A 19,428-nucleotide genomic window follows, 5' to 3' on the forward strand; every position below is an offset into this window, starting at 1 on the left:
GAGAGACGGACCGAGAGAGAGACCGAGACGGAGAGACCGAGACGGAGAGGGACCGAAAGAGAGAGACTGAGAGAGAGGGAGCGAGAGAGAGGGAGCGAGAGAGAGAGAGAGGGACCAAGAGAGAGGGACCGAGGGACTGAGAGAGACCAAGAGAGAGAGAGACCGAGAGAGAGAGAGACCAAGAGACCGAGAGAGAGAGAGACCGAGAGAGAGATAGAGACCGAGAGAGAGAGAGACAGAGAGAGAGAGAGAGAGAGAGACCGAGAGAGAGAGAGAGAGAGAGAGACCGAGAGAGAGAGAGTGACCGAGGGACTGAGAGAGAGAGAGAGAGAGAACGAGGGACCGAGAGAGAGAGAGAGTCCGAGAGACCAAGAGAGAGACCGAGACCGTGAGAGAGAGACCGAGGGACCGAGAGAGAGAGAGAGAGAGAGAGAGACCGAGGGACCGAGAGAAAGAGAGAGAGACTGAGGGACCGAGAGAGAGAGAGAGAGACCGAGGGACCGAGAGACAGAGAGATCGGGAGAGAGAGAGACCGAGAGAGAGAGAGAGTGAGAGGTACCTAGAGGGAGGGACTGAGAGAGAGGGACCAAGAGAGACTGAGACTGAGAGACAGACCGAGAGACCGAGACCGAGAGAGAGACACCGAGACGGAGAGAGAGACCGAGAGGGACCGAGAGAGAGGGACCGAGAGAGGGAGAGACCGAGATGAGAGAGACCGAGAGAGAGAGAGAGACCGAGGGACTGAGAGAGAGAGAGAGACCGAGGGACCGAGAGAGAGAGAGAACGAGGGACCGAGAGAGAGAGAGAGTCCGAGGGACCGAGAGAGAGAGAGAGAGAGACCGAGAGACCAAGAGAGAGACCGAGACCGTGAGAGAGAGACCGAGGGACCGAGAGAGAGAGAGAAAGAGAGACCGAGACCGTGAGAGAGAGACCGAGGGACCGAGAGAGAGAGAGAAAGAGAGACCGAGACCGAGAGAGAGAGACCGAGACTGAGAGAGAGAGAGAGACCGAGAACGAGAGAGAGAGACCAAGAGAGAGAGAGAAGAACCGAGGGACCGAGAGGGACCGAGAGAGAGAGACTGAGAGAGACCGAGAGAGACCGAGAGACCGAGGGAGAGATCCCGAGAGAGACTGAGAGAGCGAGACCGAGAGAGAGAGAGAGAGAGAGAGAGGGACCGAGAGAGAGAGAGACCAAGAGAGAGACCGAGACAGAGAGAGAGAGACCGAGAGAACAAGAGAGAGAGCGGGATAGAGAGAGGGACCAAGAGAGAGAGAGGGACCGAGAGAGAGAGAGGGACCGAGAGAGAGACCGAGAGACCGAGACCGAGAGAGAGACCGAGACCGAGAGAGAGACCGAGAGAGAGACCGAGAGAGAGACCGAGAGCGAGACCGAGACGGAGAGGGACCGAAAGAGAGAGACTGAGAGAGAGGGAGCGAGAGAGAGGGAGCGAGAGAGAGGGAGCGAGAGAGAGAGAGAGGGACCAAGAGAGAGGGACCGAGGGACTGAGAGAGACCGAGAGAGAGAGAGACCGAGAGAGATTCCGAGAGAGAGACCAAGAAAGACCTAGACAGAGAGACCGAGACCAAGAGAGAGAGACCGAGAGAGAGAGAGAGACCGAGACCGAGAGAGAGACCGAGACCGAGAGAGAGAGAGAGAGAGACCGAGAGAGAGAGAGAGAGAGAGAGACACCGAGACCGAGAGAAAGGGACCAAGAGAGAGAGAGAAGAACCGAGGGACCGAGAGGGACCGAGAGAGAGAGACTGAGAGAGACCGAGAGACAGAGGGAGAGATACCGAGAGAGACTGAGAGAGAGAGACCGAGAGAGACCTAGAAAGAGAGAGAGACCGAGACCGAGAGAGAGAGACCGAGAGAGAGAGAGAGACCGAGAGAGAGAGAGAGACCGAGACCGAGAGAGAGACCGAGACTGAGAGAGACCGAGACCGAGAGAGAGAGAGAGACACCGAGACCGAGAGAGAGGGACCAAGAGAGAGACCGAGACCGAGAGAGAGAGACCGAGAGAACAAGAGAGAGAGCGGGATCGAGAGAGGGACCGAGAGAGAGAGAGGGACCGAGAGAGAGAGAGGGACCGAGAGAGGGACCGAGACACCGAGACCGAGAGAGAGACCGAGACCGAGAGAGAGACCGAGAGAGAGACCGAGAGAGAGACCGAGAGCGAGACCGAGACGGAGAGGGACCGAAAGAGAGAGACTGAGAGAGAGGGAGCGAGAGAGAGGGAGCGAGAGAGAGGGAGCGAGAGAGAGAGAGAGGGACCGAGAGAGAGGGACCGAGGGACTGAGAGAGACCGAGAGAGAGAGAGACCGAGAGAGATTCCGAGAGAGAGACCAAGAGAGACCTAGACAGAGAGACCGAGACCAAGAGAGAGAGACCGAGAGAGAGAGAGAGACCGAGACCGAGAGAGAGACCGAGACCGAGAGAGAGAGAGAGAGAGAGAGCAGGACCGAGAGACGGACCGAGAGAGAGACCGAGACGGAGAGACCGAGACGGAGAGGGACCGAAAGAGAGAGACTGAGAGAGAGGGAGCGAGAGAGAGGGAGCGAGAGAGAGAGAGAGGGACCAAGAGAGAGGGACCGAGGGACTGAGAGAGACCAAGAGAGAGAGAGACCGAGAGAGAGAGAGACCAAGAGACCGAGAGAGAGAGAGACCGAGAGAGAGATAGAGACCGAGAGAGAGAGAGACAGAGAGAGAGAGAGAGAGAGAGAGAGAGACCGAGATAGAGAGAGAGAGACCGAGAGAGAGAGAGTGACCGAGGGACTGAGAGAGAGAGAGAGAACGAGGGACCGAGAGAGAGAGAGAGTCCGAGAGACCAAGAGAGAGACCGAGACCGTGAGAGAGAGACCGAGGGACCGAGAGAGAGAGAGAGAGACTGAGGGACCGAGAGAGAGAGAGAGAGACCGAGGGACCGAGAGACAGAGAGATCGGGAGAGAGAGAGACCGAGAGAGAGAGAGAGTGAGAGGTACCTAGAGGGAGGGACTGAGAGAGAGGGACCAAGAGAGACTGAGACTGAGAGATAGACCGAGAGACTGAGACCGAGAGAGAGACACCGAGACGGAGAGAGAGACCGAGAGGGACCGAGAGAGAGAGAGACCGAGATGAGAGAGACCGAGAGAGAGAGAGAGACCGAGGGACTGAGAGAGAGAGAGAGACCGAGGGACCGAGAGAGAGACCGAGAGAGAGAGCAGGACCGAGAGACGGACCGAGAGAGAGACCGAGACGGAGAGACCGAGACGGAGAGGGACAGAAAGAGAGAGACCGAGAGAGAGGGAGCGAGAGAGAGGGAGCGAGAGAGAGGGAGCGAGAGAGAGAGAGAGGGACCGAGAGAGAGGGACCGAGGGACTGAGAGAGACCAAGAGACCGAGAGAGAGAGAGACCGAGAGAGAGAGAGAGACCGAGAGAGAGAGAGACCAAGAGACCGAGAGAGAGAGAGACAGAGAGACAGAGAGAGAGAGAGAGAGACCGAGACAGAGAGAGAGAGAGAGACTGAGAGAGAGAGAGAGAGAGAGAGAGGGACCGAGACCGAGAGAGAGACCGATAGAGGGACCGAGAGAGGGACCGAGAGAGAGAGAGGGACCGAGAGAGGGACCGAAAGAGAGAGAGGGACCGAGAGACAGACCGAGACCGAGAGAGAGACCGAGAGAGAGAGAGAGACTGAGAGAGAGAGAGACTGAGAGAGAGAGAGACCGAGAGAGAGACCGAGACCGAGAGAGAGACCGAGAGAGAGAGCAGGACCGAGAGACGGACCGAGAGAGAGACCGAGACGGAGAGACCGAGACGGAGAGGGACCGAAAGAGAGAGACTGAGAGAGAGGGAGCGAGAGAGAGGGAGCGAGAGAGAGAGAGAGGGACCAAGAGAGAGGGACCGAGGGACTGAGAGAGACCAAGAGAGAGAGAGACCGAGAGAGAGAGAGACCAAGAGACCGAGAGAGAGAGAGACCGAGAGAGAGATAGAGACCGAGAGAGAGAGAGACAGAGAGAGAGAGAGAGAGAGAGACCGAGAGAGAGAGAGAGAGAGAGAGACCGAGAGAGAGAGAGTGACCGAGGGACTGAGAGAGAGAGAGAGAGAGAACGAGGGACCGAGAGAGAGAGAGAGTCCGAGAGACCAAGAGAGAGACCGAGACCGTGAGAGAGAGACCGAGGGACCGAGAGAGAGAGAGAGAGAGAGAGAGACCGAGGGACCGAGAGAAAGAGAGAGAGACTGAGGGACCGAGAGAGAGAGAGAGAGACCGAGGGACCGAGAGACAGAGAGATCGGGAGAGAGAGAGACCGAGAGAGAGAGAGAGTGAGAGGTACCTAGAGGGAGGGACTGAGAGAGAGGGACCAAGAGAGACTGAGACTGAGAGACAGACCGAGAGACCGAGACCGAGAGAGAGACACCGAGACGGAGAGAGAGACCGAGAGGGACCGAGAGAGAGGGACCGAGAGAGGGAGAGACCGAGATGAGAGAGACCGAGAGAGAGAGAGAGACCGAGGGACTGAGAGAGAGAGAGAGACCGAGGGACCGAGAGAGAGAGAGAACGAGGGACCGAGAGAGAGAGAGAGTCCGAGGGACCGAGAGAGAGAGAGAGAGAGACCGAGAGACCAAGAGAGAGACCGAGACCGTGAGAGAGAGACCGAGGGACCGAGAGAGAGAGAGAAAGAGAGACCGAGACCGTGAGAGAGAGACCGAGGGACCGAGAGAGAGAGAGAAAGAGAGACCGAGACCGAGAGAGAGAGACCGAGACTGAGAGAGAGAGAGAGACCGAGAACGAGAGAGAGAGACCAAGAGAGAGAGAGAAGAACCGAGGGACCGAGAGGGACCGAGAGAGAGAGACTGAGAGAGACCGAGAGAGACCGAGAGACCGAGGGAGAGATCCCGAGAGAGACTGAGAGAGCGAGACCGAGAGAGAGAGAGAGAGAGAGAGAGGGACCGAGAGAGAGAGAGACCAAGAGAGAGACCGAGACAGAGAGAGAGAGACCGAGAGAACAAGAGAGAGAGCGGGATAGAGAGAGGGACCAAGAGAGAGAGAGGGACCGAGAGAGAGAGAGGGACCGAGAGAGAGACCGAGAGACCGAGACCGAGAGAGAGACCGAGACCGAGAGAGAGACCGAGAGAGAGACCGAGAGCGAGACCGAGACGGAGAGGGACCGAAAGAGAGAGACTGAGAGAGAGGGAGCGAGAGAGAGGGAGCGAGAGAGAGGGAGCGAGAGAGAGAGAGAGGGACCAAGAGAGAGGGACCGAGGGACTGAGAGAGACCGAGAGAGAGAGAGACCGAGAGAGATTCCGAGAGAGAGACCAAGAAAGACCTAGACAGAGAGACCGAGACCAAGAGAGAGAGACCGAGAGAGAGAGAGAGACCGAGACCGAGAGAGAGACCGAGACCGAGAGAGAGAGAGAGAGAGACCGAGAGAGAGAGAGAGAGAGAGAGACACCGAGACCGAGAGAAAGGGACCAAGAGAGAGAGAGAAGAACCGAGGGACCGAGAGGGACCGAGAGAGAGAGACTGAGAGAGACCGAGAGACAGAGGGAGAGATACCGAGAGAGACTGAGAGAGAGAGACCGAGAGAGACCTAGAAAGAGAGAGAGACCGAGACCGAGAGAGAGAGACCGAGAGAGAGAGAGAGACCGAGAGAGAGAGAGAGACCGAGACCGAGAGAGAGACCGAGACTGAGAGAGACCGAGACCGAGAGAGAGAGAGAGACACCGAGACCGAGAGAGAGGGACCAAGAGAGAGACCGAGACCGAGAGAGAGAGACCGAGAGAACAAGAGAGAGAGCGGGATCGAGAGAGGGACCGAGAGAGAGAGAGGGACCGAGAGAGAGAGAGGGACCGAGAGAGGGACCGAGACACCGAGACCGAGAGAGAGACCGAGACCGAGAGAGAGACCGAGAGAGAGACCGAGAGAGAGACCGAGAGCGAGACCGAGACGGAGAGGGACCGAAAGAGAGAGACTGAGAGAGAGGGAGCGAGAGAGAGGGAGCGAGAGAGAGGGAGCGAGAGAGAGAGAGAGGGACCGAGAGAGAGGGACCGAGGGACTGAGAGAGACCGAGAGAGAGAGAGACCGAGAGAGATTCCGAGAGAGAGACCAAGAGAGACCTAGACAGAGAGACCGAGACCAAGAGAGAGAGACCGAGAGAGAGAGAGAGACCGAGACCGAGAGAGAGACCGAGACTGAGAGAGAGAGAGAGAGAGAGACCGAGAGAGAGAGAGAGACACCGAGACCGAGAGAGAGACCGAGACCGAGAGAGAGACCGAGACCGAGAGACCGAGAGAGAGACCGAGAGCGAGACCGAGACGGAGAGGGACCGAAAGAGAGAGACTGAGAGAGAGGGAGCGAGAGAGAGGGAGCGAGAGAGAGGGAGCGAGAGAGAGAGAGAGGGACCAAGAGAGAGGGACCGAGGGACTGAGAGAGACCGAGAGAGAGAGAGACCGAGAGAGATTCCGAGAGAGACCAAGAGAGACCTAGACAGAGAGACCGAGACCAAGAGAGAGAGACCGAGAGAGAGAGAGAGACCGAGACCGAGAGAGAGACCGAGACCGAGAGAGAGAGAGAGAGAGAGACCGAGAGAGAGAGAGACCAAAAGAGAGAGAGACCGAGACCGAGAATGAGACCGAGAGTGAGACCGAGAGAAAGGGAGCGAGAGAGAGGGAGCGAGAGAGAGGGAGCGAGAGAGAGGGAGAGGGACCAAGAGAGAGGGACCGAGGGACTGAGAGAGACCGAGAGAGAGAGAGAGACCGAGAGAGAGAGAGAGACCGAGAGAGAGAGAGAGACCGAGAGAGGCCGAGACAGAGAGAGAGACTGAGAGAGAGAGAGAGAGAGGGACCGAGAGAGAGAGGGACCAAGAGAGGGACCGAGAGAGAGAGAGGGACCGAGAGAGGGACCGAGAGAGAGAGACAGAGAGAGAGAGAGAGACCGAGAGGGACCGAGAGAGAGAGACCGAGACCGAGAGAGAGACCGAGAGAGAGACCGAGAGAGAGACCGAGAGAGAGACCGAGACGGAGAAGGACCGAAAGAGAGAGACTGAGAGAGAGGGAGCGAGAGAGAGGGAGCGAGAGAGAGGGAGCGAGAGAGAGAGAGAGGGACCAAGAGAGAGGGACCGAGGGACTGAGAGAGACCGAGAGAGAGAGAGACCGAGAGAGATTCCGAGAGAGAGACCAAGAGAGACCTAGACAGAGAGAGAGACCGAGACCAAGAGAGAGAGACCGAGAGAGAGAGAGAGAGACCGAGACCGAGAGAGAGAGACCGAGAGAGAGAGAGAGACCGAGAGAGAGACCGAGACCGAGAGAGAGAGAGAGAGACCGAGACCGAGAGAGAGAGAGACCGAGACCGAGACCGAGAGAGAGGGACCAAGAGAGAGAGAGAAGAACCGAGGGACCGAGAGGGACCGAGAGAGAGAGACTGAGAGAGACCGAAAGACTGAGGGAGAGATACCGAGAGAGACTGAGAGAGAGAGACCGAGAGAGAGAGACAGAGAGAGAGAGAGGGACCGAGACCGAGAGAGATACCGAGACCGAGAGAGAGAGAGAGACTGAGACCGAGAGAGAGACCGAGACCCAGAGAGAGAGAGAGACCGAGACGGACCGAGAGAGAGGGACCAAGAGAGAGAGAGACTGAGACCGAGAGAGAGACCGAGAGAGAGAGAGACCGAGAGAGAGACCGAGAGAGAGAGACCGAGAGAGAGAGAGACCGAGACCGAGAGAACGAGAGAGAGAGCGGGATCGAGAGAGGGACCGAGAGAGAGAGAGGGACCGAGAGAGAGAGGGACCGAGAGAGAGAGAGAGGGACCGAGAGAGGGACCGAGAGACCGAGACCGAGAGAGAGACCGAGATCGAGAGAGAGACCGAGAGAGAGACCGAGAGAGAGACCGAGAGAGAGACCGAGACGGAGAGAGAGACCGAGACGGAGAGGGACAGAAAGAGAGAGACCGAGAGAGAGGGAGCGAGAGAGAGGGAGCGAGAGAGAGGGAGCGAGAGAGAGAGAGAGGGACCGAGAGAGAGGGACCGAGGGACTGAGAGAGACCAAGAGAGAGAGAGACCGAGAGAGAGAGAGACCAAGAGACCGAGAGAGAGAGAGACCGAGAGAGAGAGAGAGACCGAGAGAGAGAGAGACAGAGAGAGAGAGAGAGAGAGACCGAGACAGAGAGAGAGAGAGAGACTGAGAGAGAGAGAGGGACCGAGACCGAGAGAGAGACCGATAGAGGGACCGAGAGAGGGACCGAGAGAGAGAGAGGGACCGAGAGAGGGACCGAAAGAGAGAGAGGGACCGAGAGACAGACCGAGACCGAGAGAGAGACCGAGAGAGAGAGAGAGACTGAGAGAGAGAGAGACTGAGAGAGAGAGAGACCGAGAGAGAGACCGAGACCGAGAGAGAGACCGAGAGAGAGAGCAGGACCGAGAGACGGACCGAGAGAGAGACCGAGACGGAGAGACCGAGACGGAGAGGGACCGAAAGAGAGAGACTGAGAGAGAGGGAGCGAGAGAGAGGGAGCGAGAGAGAGAGAGAGGGACCAAGAGAGAGGGACCGAGGGACTGAGAGAGACCAAGAGAGAGAGAGACCGAGAGAGAGAGAGACCAAGAGACCGAGAGAGAGAGAGACCGAGAGAGAGATAGAGACCGAGAGAGAGAGAGACTGAGAGAGAGAGAGAGAGAGAGAGACCGAGATAGAGAGAGAGAGACCGAGAGAGAGAGAGTGACCGAGGGACTGAGAGAGAGAGAGAGAACGAGGGACCGAGAGAGAGAGAGAGTCCGAGAGACCAAGAGAGAGACCGAGACCATGAGAGAGAGACCGAGGGACCGAGAGAGAGAGAGAGAGAGACCGAGGGACCGAGAGAAAGAGAGAGAGACTGAGGGACCGAGAGAGAGAGAGAGAGACCGAGGGACCGAGAGACAGAGAGATCGGGAGAGAGAGAGACCGAGAGAGAGAGAGAGTGAGAGGTACCTAGAGGGAGGGACTGAGAGAGAGGGACCAAGAGAGACTGAGACTGAGAGATAGACCGAGAGACTGAGACCGAGAGAGAGACACCGAGACGGAGAGAGAGACCGAGAGGGACCGAGAGAGAGGGACCGAGAGAGAGAGAGACCGAGATGAGAGAGACCGAGAGAGGGAGAGAGACCGAGGGACTGAGAGAGAGAGAGAGATCGAGGGACCGAGAGAGAGAGAGAATGAGGGACCGAGAGAGAGAGAGAGTCCGAGGGACCGAGAGAGAGAGAGAGAGAGACCGAGAGACCAAGAGAGAGACCGAGACCGTGAGAGAGAGACCGAGGGACCGAGAGAGAGAGAGAAAGAGAGACCGAGACCGAGAGAGAGAGACCGAGACTGAGAGAGAGAGAGAGACCGAGACCGAGAGAGAGGGACCAAGAGAGAGAGAGAAGAACCGAGGGACCGAGAGGGACCGAGAGAGAGAGACTGAGAGAGACCGAGAGACCGAGGGAGAGATACCGAGAGAGACTGAGAGAGAGAGACCGAGAGAGAGAGAGAGAGAGAGGGACCGAGAGAGAGAGAGACCAAGAGAGAGACCGAGACCGAGAGAGAGAGACCGAGAGAACAAGAGAGAGAGCGGGATCGAGAGAGGGACCGAGAGAGAGAGAGGGACCGAGAGAGAGAGAGGGACCGAGAGAGGGACCGAGAGACCGAGACCGAGAGAGAGACCGAGACCGAGAGAGAGACCGAGAGAGAGACCGAGAGAGAGACCGAGAGCGAGACCGAGACGGAGAGGGACCGAAAGAGAGAGACTGAGAGAGAGGGAGCGAGAGAGAGGGAGCGAGAGAGAGAGAGAGGGACCAAGAGAGAGGGACCGAGGGACTGAGAGAGACCGAGAGAGAGAGAGACCGAGAGAGATTCCGAGAGAGAGACCAAGAGAGACCTAGACAGAGAGACCGAGACCAAGAGAGAGAGACCGAGAGAGAGAGAGAGACCGAGACCGAGAGACCGAGACCGAGAGAGAGAGAGAGAGAGAGACCGAGAGAGAGAGAGAGACACCGAGACCGAGAGAAAGGGACCAAGAGAGAGAGAGAAGAACCGAGGGACCGAGAGGGACCGAGAGAGAGAGACTGAGAGAGACCGAGAGACAGAGGGAGAGATACCGAGAGAGACTGAGAGAGAGAGACCGAGAGAGAGAGAGAGAGAGAGACCGAGAGAGAGAGAGGGACCGAGACCGAGAGAGAGACCGAGACCGAGAGAGAGACTGAGACCGAGAGAGAGACCGAGACTCAGAGAGAGAGAGAGACCGAGAGGGACTGAGAGAGAGGGACCAAGAGAGAGATAGAAGAACCGAGGGACCGAGAGGGACCGAGAGAGAGAGACTGAGGGAGACCGAGAGACCGAGGGAGAGATCCCGAGAGAGAGAGACCGAGAGAGAGAGAGACCGAGACCAAGAGAGAGACCGAGAGAGAGAGAGACCAAGAGAGAGACCGAGACCGAGAGAGAGAGACCGAGAGAACAAGAGAGAGAGCGGATTCGAGAGATGGACCGAGAGAGAGAGAGGGACCGAGAGAGAGAGGGACCGAGAGAGAGAGAGGGACCGAGAGAGGGACCGAGACACCGAGACCGAGAGAGAGACCGAGACCGAGAGAGAGACCGAGAGAGAGACCGAGAGAGAGACCGAGATGGAGAGGGACCGAAAGAGAGAGACTGAGAGAGAGGGAGCGAGAGAGAGGGAGCGAGAGAGAGGGAGCGAGAGAGAGAGAGAGGGACCAAGAGAGAGGGACTGAGAGAGACCGAGAGAGAGAGAGACCGAGAGAGATTCCGAGAGAGAGACCGAGAGAGACCTAGACAGAGAGAGAGACCGAGACCGAGAGAGAGAGACCGAGACTGAGAGAGAGAGAGAGAGACCGAGACCGAGAGAGAGAGAGAGACACCGAGACCGAGAGAGAGGGACCAAGAGAGAGAGAGAAGAACCGAGGGACCGAGACGGACCGAGAGAGAGTGACCGAGAGAGACCGAGAGAGACTGAGAGACCAAGAGAGAGCGAGACTGTGAGAGAGAGAGAACGAGAGAGAAAGAGAGAGAGAGAGAGAGACCGAGGGACCGAGAGAGAGAGGGAGAGACTGAGGGACCGAGAGAGAGAGAGAGAGACCGAGGGACCGAGAGACAGAGAGATCGGGAGAGAGAGAGACCGAGAGAGAGAGAGAGAGAGCAGGAGAGGGACCGAGAGGGAAGGAACGAGAGAGAGGGACCGAGAGAGAGACTGAGAAAGAGACCGAGAGAGAGAGACTGAGAGAGAGAAACCGAGAGAGAGAGAGACCGAGAGAGAGAGAGACCAAGAGAGAGAGATACCGAGACCGAGAATGAGACCGAGAGTGAGACCGAGAGAGAGGGAGCGAGAGAGAGGGAGCGAGAGAGAGGGAGCGAGAGAGAGGGAGAGGGACCAAGAGAGAGGGACCGAGGGAATGAGAGAGACCGATAGTGAGAGAGACCGAGAGAGAGAGAGAGACCGAGAGAGAGAGAGAGGCCGAGAGAGGCCGAGACAGAGAGAGAGACTGAGAGAGAGAGAGAGAGAGGGACCGAGAGAGAGAGGGACCAAGAGAGGGACCGAGAGAGAGAGAGGGACCGAGAGAGGGACCGAGAGAGAGAGACAGAGAGAGAGAGAGAGACCGAGAGGGACCGAGAGAGAGAGACAGAGACCGAGAGAGATTCCGAGAGAGAGACCGAGAGAGACCTAGACAGAGAGAGAGACCGAGACCGAGAGAGAGAGACCGAGAGAGAGAGAGAGACCGAGAGAGAGAGAGAGACCGAGACCGAGAGAGAGAGACCGAGACTGAGAGAGAGAGAGAGACCGAGACAGAGACAGAGAGAGGGAGAGAGACACCGAGACCGAGAGAGAGGGACCAAGAGAGAAAGAGAAGTACCGAGGGACCGAGAGGGACCGAGAGAGAGAGACTGAGAGAGACCGAGAGACCGAGGGAGAGATACCGAGAGAGACTGAGAGAGAGAGACCGAGAGAGAGAGAGACCGAGAGAGAGAGAGGGACCGAGACCGAGAGAGAGACCGAGAGAGAGACTGAGACCGAGAGAGAGAACGAGACCCAGAGAGAGAGAGGGACCGAGAGGGACTGAGAGAGAGGGACCAAGAGAGAGATAGAAGAACTGAGGGACCGAGAGGGACCGAGAGAGAGAGACTGAGGGAGACCGAGAGACCGAGGGAGAGATCCCGAGAGTGAGAGACCGAGAGAGAGAGTGACCGAGACCAAGAGAGAGACCGAGAGAGAGAGAGACCAAGAGAGAGACCGAGACCGAGAGAGAGAGACCGAGAGAACAAGAGAGAGAGCGGGATCGAGAGAGGGACCGAGAGAGAGAGAGGGACCGAGAGAGAGAGGGACCGAGAGAGAGAGAGGGACCGAGAGAGGGACCGAGAGACCGAGACCGAGAGAGAGACCGAGAGAGAGACCGAGAGAGAGACCGAGAGAGAGACCGAGAGAGAGACCGAGACGGAGAGGGACCGAAAGAGAGAGACTGAGAGAGAGGGAGCGAGAGAGAGGGAGCGAGAGAGAGAGACAGGGACCAAGAGAGAGGGACTGAGGGACTGAGAGAGACCGAGAGAGAGAGAGACCGAGAGAGATTCCGAGAGAGAGACCGAGAGAGACCTAGACAGAGAGAGAGACCGAGACCGAGAGAGAGTGACCGAGAGAGAGAGAGAGAGAGACCAAGACCGAGAGAGAGAGAGAGACCGAGAGAGAGAGACCGAGACTGAGAGAGAGAGAGAGACCGAGACCGAGAGAGAGAGAGAGACACCGAGACCGAGAGAGAGGGACCAAGAGAGAGAGAGAAGAACCGAGGGACCGAGAGGGACCGAGAGAGAGAGACTGAGAGAGACCGAGAGAACGAGGGAGAGATACCGAGAGAGACTGAGAGAGAGAGACCGAGAGAGAGAGAGAGAGACCGAGAGAGAGAGAGGGACCGAGACCGAGAGAGAGACCGAGAGAGAGACTGAGACCGAGAGAGAGACCGAGACCCAGAGAGAGAGAGAGACCGAGAGGGACTGAGAGAGAGGGACCAAGAGAGAGATAGAAGAACCGAGGGACCGAGAGAGAGACTGAGGGAGACCGAGAGACCGATGGAGAGATCCCGAGAGAGAGAGACCGTGAGAGAGAGAGACCGAGACCGAGAGAGAGACCAAGAGAGAGGGAGACCAAGAGAGAGACCGAGACCGAGAGAGAGAGACCGAGAGAAAAATAGAGAGAGCGGGATCGAGAGAGGGACCGAGAGAGAGAGAGGGACCGAGAGAGAGAGAGGGACCAAGAGAGGGACCGAGAGACCGAGACCGAGAGAGAGACCGAGACCGAGAGAGAGACCGAGAGAGAGACCGAGAGAGAGACCGAGAGAGAGACCGAGAGAGAGACCGAGACGGAGAGGGACCGAAAGAGAGAGACTGAGAGAGAGGGAGCGAGAGAGAAAGAGCGAGAGAGAGGGAGCGAGAGAGAGAGAGAGGGACCAAGAGAGAGGGACCGAGGGACTCAGAGAGACCGCGAGAGAGGGAGACCGAGAGAGATTCCGAGAGAGAGACCAAGAGAGACCTAGACAGAGAGAGAGACCGAGACCAAGAGAGAGAGACCGAGAGAGAGAGAGAGACCGAGACCGAGAGAGAGAGACCGAGAGAGAGAGAGAGACCGAGAGAGAGACCGAGACCGAGAGAGAGAGAGAGAGACCGAGACCGAGAGAGAGAGAGACCGAGACCGAGACCGAGAGAGAGGGACCGAGAGAGAGAGAGAAGAACCGAGGGACCGAGAGGGACCGAGAGAGAGAGACTGAGAGAGACCGAAAGACCGAGGGAGAGATACCGAGAGAGACTGAGAGAGAGAGACCGAGAGAGAGAGAGAGAGAGAGAGAGACAGAGAGAGAGAGAGGGACCGAAACCGAGAGAGATACCGAGACCGAGAGAGAGAGAGAGACTGAGACCGAGAGAGAGACCGAGACCCAGAGAGAGAGAGAGACCGAGAGGGACCGAGAGAGAGGGACCAAGAGAGAGATAGAAGAACCGAGGGACCAAGAGGGACCGAGAGAGAGAGACTGAGGGAGACCGAGAGACCGAGGGAGAGATCCCGAGAGAGAGAGACCGAGAGAGAGAGAGACCGAGACCGAGAGAGAGACCGAGAGAGAGAGAGACCGAGAGAGAGACCGAGAGAGAGAGACCGAGAGAGAGAGAGACCGAGACCGAGACCGAGAGAACAAGAGAGAGAGAGCGGGATCGAGAGAGGGACCGAGAGAGAGAGAGGGACCGAGAGAGAGAGGGACCGAGAGAGAGAGCGGGACCGAGATCGAGAGAGAGACCGAGAGAGAGACCGAGAGAGAGACCGAGACGGAGAGAGAGACCGAGACGGAGAGGGACCGAAAGAGAGAGACCGAGACAGAGGGAGCGAGAGAGAGGGAGCGAGAGAGAGAGAGAGGGACCGAGAGAGAGGGAGACCAAGAGACCGAGAGAGAGAGAGACCGAGAGAGAGAGAGACAGAGAGACAGAGAGAGAGAGACCGAGACAGAGAGAGAGAGAGAGACCAAGAGAGAGAGAGAGAGAGAGGGACCGAGACCGAGAGAGAGACCGATAGAGGGACCGAGAGAGGGACCGAGAGAGAGAGAGGGACCGAGAGAGGGACCGAAAGAGAGAGAGGGACCGAGAGATGGACCGAGACCGAGAGAGAGACCGAGAGAGAGAGAGAGACTGAGACCGAGAGAGAGAGACCGAGACCGAGAGAGAGAGAGAGACACCGAGACCGAGAGAGAGGGACCAAGAGAGAGAGAGAAGAACCGAGGGAACGAGAGGGACCGAGAGAGAGAGACTGAGAGAGACCGAGAGACCGAGGGAGAGATACCGAGAGAGACTGAGAGAGAGAGACTGAGAGAGAGAGAGAGAGAGAGAGAGAGAGACCGAGAGAGACCGAGAGAGTGAGAGGGACCGAGACCGAGAGAGAGACTGAGACCGAGAGAGAGACTGAGACCGAGAGAGAGACCGAGAACCAGAGAGAGAGAGAGACCGAGAGGGACTGAGAGAGAGGGACCAAGAGAGAGATAGAAGAACCGAGGGACTGAGAGGGACCGAGAGAGAGAGACTGAGGGAGACCGAGAGACCGAGGGAGAGATCCCGAGAGAATGAGACCGAGAGAGAGAGAGACCGAGACCGAGAGAGCGACCGAGAGAGAGAGAGACCAAGAGAGAGACCGAGAGAGAGAGACCGAGACCGAGAGAGAGAGACCGAGAGAACAAGAGAGAGAGCGGGATCGAGAGACGGACCGAGAGAGAGAGAGGGACCGAGAGAGAGAGGGACCGAGAGAGAGAGAGGGACCGAGAGAGGGACCGAGAGACCGAGACCGAGAGAGAGACCGAGAGAGAGACCGAGAGAGAGACCGAGAGAGAGACCGAGAGAGAGACCGAGACGGAGAGGGACCGAAAGAGAGAGACTGAGAGAGAGGGAGCGAGAGAGAGGGAGCGAGAGAGAGAGAGAGGGACCAAGAGAGAGGGACTGAGGGACTGAGAGAGACCGAGAGAGAGAGAGACCGAGAGAGATTCCGAGAGAGAGACCGAGAGAGACCTAGACAGAGAGAGAGACCGAGACCGAGAGAGAGAGACCGAGAGAGAGAGAGAGACCGAGAGAGAGAGAGAGACCGAGACCGAGAGAGAGACCGAGACTGAGAGAGACCGAGACCGAGAGAGAGAGAGAGACACCGAGACCGAGAGAGAGGGACCAAGAGAGAGACCGAGACCGAGAGAGAGAGACCGAGAGAACAAGAGAGAGAGCGGGATCGAGAGAGGGACCGAGAGAGAGAGAGGGACCGAGAGAGAGAGAGGGACCGAGAGAGGGACCGAGACACCGAGACCGAGAGAGAGACCGAGACAGAGAGAGAGACCGAGAGAGAGACCGAGAGAGAGACCGAGAGCGAGACCGAGACGGAGAGGGACCGAAAGAGAGAGACTGAGAGAGAGGGAGCGAGAGAGAGGGAGCGAGAGAGAGGGAGCGAGAGAGAGAGAGAGGGACCAAGAGAGAGGGACCGAGGGACTGAGAGAGACCGAGAGAGAGAGAGACCGAGAGAGATTCCGAGAGAGAGACCAAGAGAGACCTAGACAGAGAGACCGAGACCAAGAGAGAGAGACCGAGAGAGAGAGAGAGACTGAGACCGAGAGAGAGACCGAGACCGAGAGAGAGAGAGAGAGAGAGACCGAGAGAGAGAGAGAGACACCGAGACCGAGAGAGAGACCGAGACCGAGAGAGAGACCGAGAGAGAGACCGAGAGCGAGACCGAGACGGAGAGGGACCGAAAGAGAGAGACTGAGAGAGAGGGAGCGAGAGAGAGGGAGCGAGAGAGAGGGAGCGAGAGAGAGAGAGAGGGACCAAGAGAGAGGGACCGAGGGACTGAGAGAGACCGAGAGAGAGAGAGACCGAGAGAGATTCCGAGAGAGAGACCAAGAGCGACCTAGACAGAGAGACCGAGACCAAGAGAGAGAGACCGAGAGAGAGAGAGAGACCGAGACCGAGAGAGAGACCGAGACCGAGAGAGAGAGAGAGAGAGAGACCGAGAGAGAGAGAGACCAAAAGAGAGAGAGACCGAGACCTTGAATGAGACCGAGAGTGAGACCGAGAGAGAGGGAGCGAGAGAGAGGGAGCGAGAGAGAGGGAGCGAGAGAGAGGGAGAGGGACCAAGAGAGAGGGACCGAGGGACTGAGAGAGACCGAGAGTGAGAGAGACCGAGAGAGAGAGAGAGACCGAGAGAGAGAGAGAGGCCGAGACAGAGAGAGAGACTGAGAGAGAGAGAGAGAGAGGGACCGAGAGAGAGAGGGACCAAGAGAGGGACCGAGAGAGAGAGAGGGACCGAGAGAGGGACCGAGAGAGAGAGACAGAGAGAGAGAGAGAGACCGAGAGGGACCGAGAGAGAGAGACCGAGACCGAGAGAGAGACCGAGAGAGAGACCGAGACGGAGAGGGACCGAAAGAGAGAGACTGAGAGAGAGGGAGCGAGAGAGAGGGAGCGAGAGAGAGAGAGGGAGCGAGAGAGAGAGAGAGGGACCAAGAGAGAGGGACCGAGGGACTGAGAGAGACCGAGAGAGAGAGAGACCGAGAGAGATTCCGAGAGAGAGACCAAGAGAGACCTAGACAGAGAGAGAGACCAAGACCAACAGAGAGAGAGACCGAGAGAGAAAGAGAGAGAGACCGAGATCGAGAGAGAGAGACCGAGAGAGAGAGAAAGACCGAGAGAGAGACCGAGACCAAGAGAGAGAGAGAGAGAGACCGAGACCGAGAGAGAGAGAGACCGAGACCGAGACCGAGACCGAGAGAGAGGGACCAAGAGAGAGAGAGAAGAACCGAGGGACCGAGAGGGACCGAGAGAGAGAGACTGAGAGAGACCGAAAGACTGAGGGAGAGATACCGAGAGAGACTGAGAGAGAGAGACCGAGAGAGAGAGAGACAGAGAGACAGAGAGAGAGAGAGGGACCGAGACCGAGAGAGATACCGAGACCGAGAGAGAGAGAGAGACTGAGACCGAGAGAGAGACCGAGACCCAGAGAGAGAGAGAGACCGAGAGGGACCGAGAGAGAGGGACCAAGAGAGAGATAGAAGAACCGAGGTACCAAGAGGGACCGAGAGAGAGAGACTGAGGGAGACCGAGAGACCGAGAGAGAGAGAGACCGAGACCGAGAGAGAGACCGAGAGAGAGAGAGACCGAGAGAGAGACCGAGAGAGAGAGACCGAGAGAGAGAGAGACCGAGACCGAGAGAACGAGAGAGAGAGCGGGATCGAGAGAGGGACCGAGAGAGAGAGAGGGACCGAGAGAGAGAGGGACCGAGAGAGAGAGAGGGACCGAGAGAGGGACCGAGAGACCGAGACCGAGAGAGAGACCGAGATCGAGAGAGAGACCGAGAGAGAGACCGAGAGAGAGACCGAGAGAGAGACCGAGACGGAGAGAGAGACCGAGACGGAGAGGGACAGAAAGAGAGAGACCGAGAGAGAGGGAGCGAGAGAGAGGGAGCGAGAGAGAGGGAGCGAGAGAGAGAGAGAGGGACCGAGAGAAAGGGACCGAGGGACTGAGAGAGACCAAGAGAGAGAGAGAGACCGAGAGAGAGAGAGACCAAGAGACCGAGAGAGAGAGAGACCGAGAGAGAGAGAGAGACCGAGAGAGAGAGAGACAGAGAGACAGAGAGAGAGAGAGAGAGAGACCGAGACAGAGAGAGAGAGAGAGACTGAGAGAGAGAGAGAGAGAGAGAGAGGGACCGAGACCGAGAGAGAGACCGATAGAGGGACCGAGAGAGGGACCGAGAGAGAGAGAGGGACCGAGAGAGGGACCGAAAGAGAGAGAGGGACCGAGAGACAGACCGAGACCGAGAGAGAGACCGAGAGAGAGAGAGAGACTGAGAGAGAGAGAGACTGAGAGAGAGAGAGACCGAGAGAGAGACCGAGACCGAGAGAGAGACCGAGAGAGAGAGCAGGACCGAGAGACGGACCGAGAGAGAGACCGAGACGGAGAGACCGAGACGGAGAGGGACCGAAAGAGAGAGACTGAGAGAGAGGGAGCGAGAGAGAGGGAGCGAGAGAGAGAGAGAGGGACCAAGAGAGAGGGACCGAGGGACTGAGAGAGACCAAGAGAGAGAGAGACCGAGAGAGAGAGAGACCAAGAGACCGAGAGAGAGAGAGACCGAGAGAGAGATAGAGACCGAGAGAGAGAGAGACAGAGAGAGAGAGAGAGAGAGAGAGACCGAGATAGAGAGAGAGAGAGAGAGAGAGACCGAGAGAGAGAGAGTGACCGAGGGACTGAGAGAGAGAGAGAGAGAGAACGAGGGACCGAGAGAGAGAGAGAGTCCGAGAGACCAAGAGAGAGACCGAGACCGTGAGAGAGAGACCGAGGGACCGAGAGAGAGAGAGAGAGAGAGACCGAGGGACCGAGAGAAAGAGAGAGAGACTGAGGGACCGAGAGAGAGAGAGAGAGACCGAGGGACCGAGAGACAGAGAGATCGGGAGAGAGAGAGACCGAGAGAGAGAGAGAGTGAGAGGTACCTAGAGGGAGGGACTGAGAGAGAGGGACCAAGAGAGACTGAGACTGAGAGATAGACCGAGAGACCGAGACCGAGAGAGAGACACCGAGACGGAGAGAGAGACCGAGAGGGACCGAGAGAGAGGGACCGAGAGAGAGAGAGACCGAGATGAGAGAGACCGAGAGAGAGAGAGAGACCGAGGGACTGAGAGAGAGAGAGAGACCGAGGGACCGAGAGAGAGAGAGAACGAGGGACCGAGAGAGAGAGAGAGAGACCGAGAGAGAGACCGAGAGCGAGACCGAGACGGAGAGGGACCGAAAGAGAGAGACTGAGAGAGAGGGAGCGAGAGAGAGGGAGCGAGAGAGAGGGAGCGAGAGAGAGAGAGAGGGACCAAGAGAGAGGGACCGAGGGACTGAGAGAGACCGAGAGAGAGAGAGACCGATAGAGATTCCGAGAGAGAGACCAAGAGAGACCTAGACAGAGAG

This window comes from Heloderma suspectum, chromosome W, assembly GCF_057233095.1.
Source record: "Heloderma suspectum isolate Gila_16-S chromosome W, 16-S_ref, whole genome shotgun sequence".
In the NCBI taxonomy this organism is placed as follows: Eukaryota; Metazoa; Chordata; class Lepidosauria; order Squamata; family Helodermatidae; genus Heloderma; species Heloderma suspectum.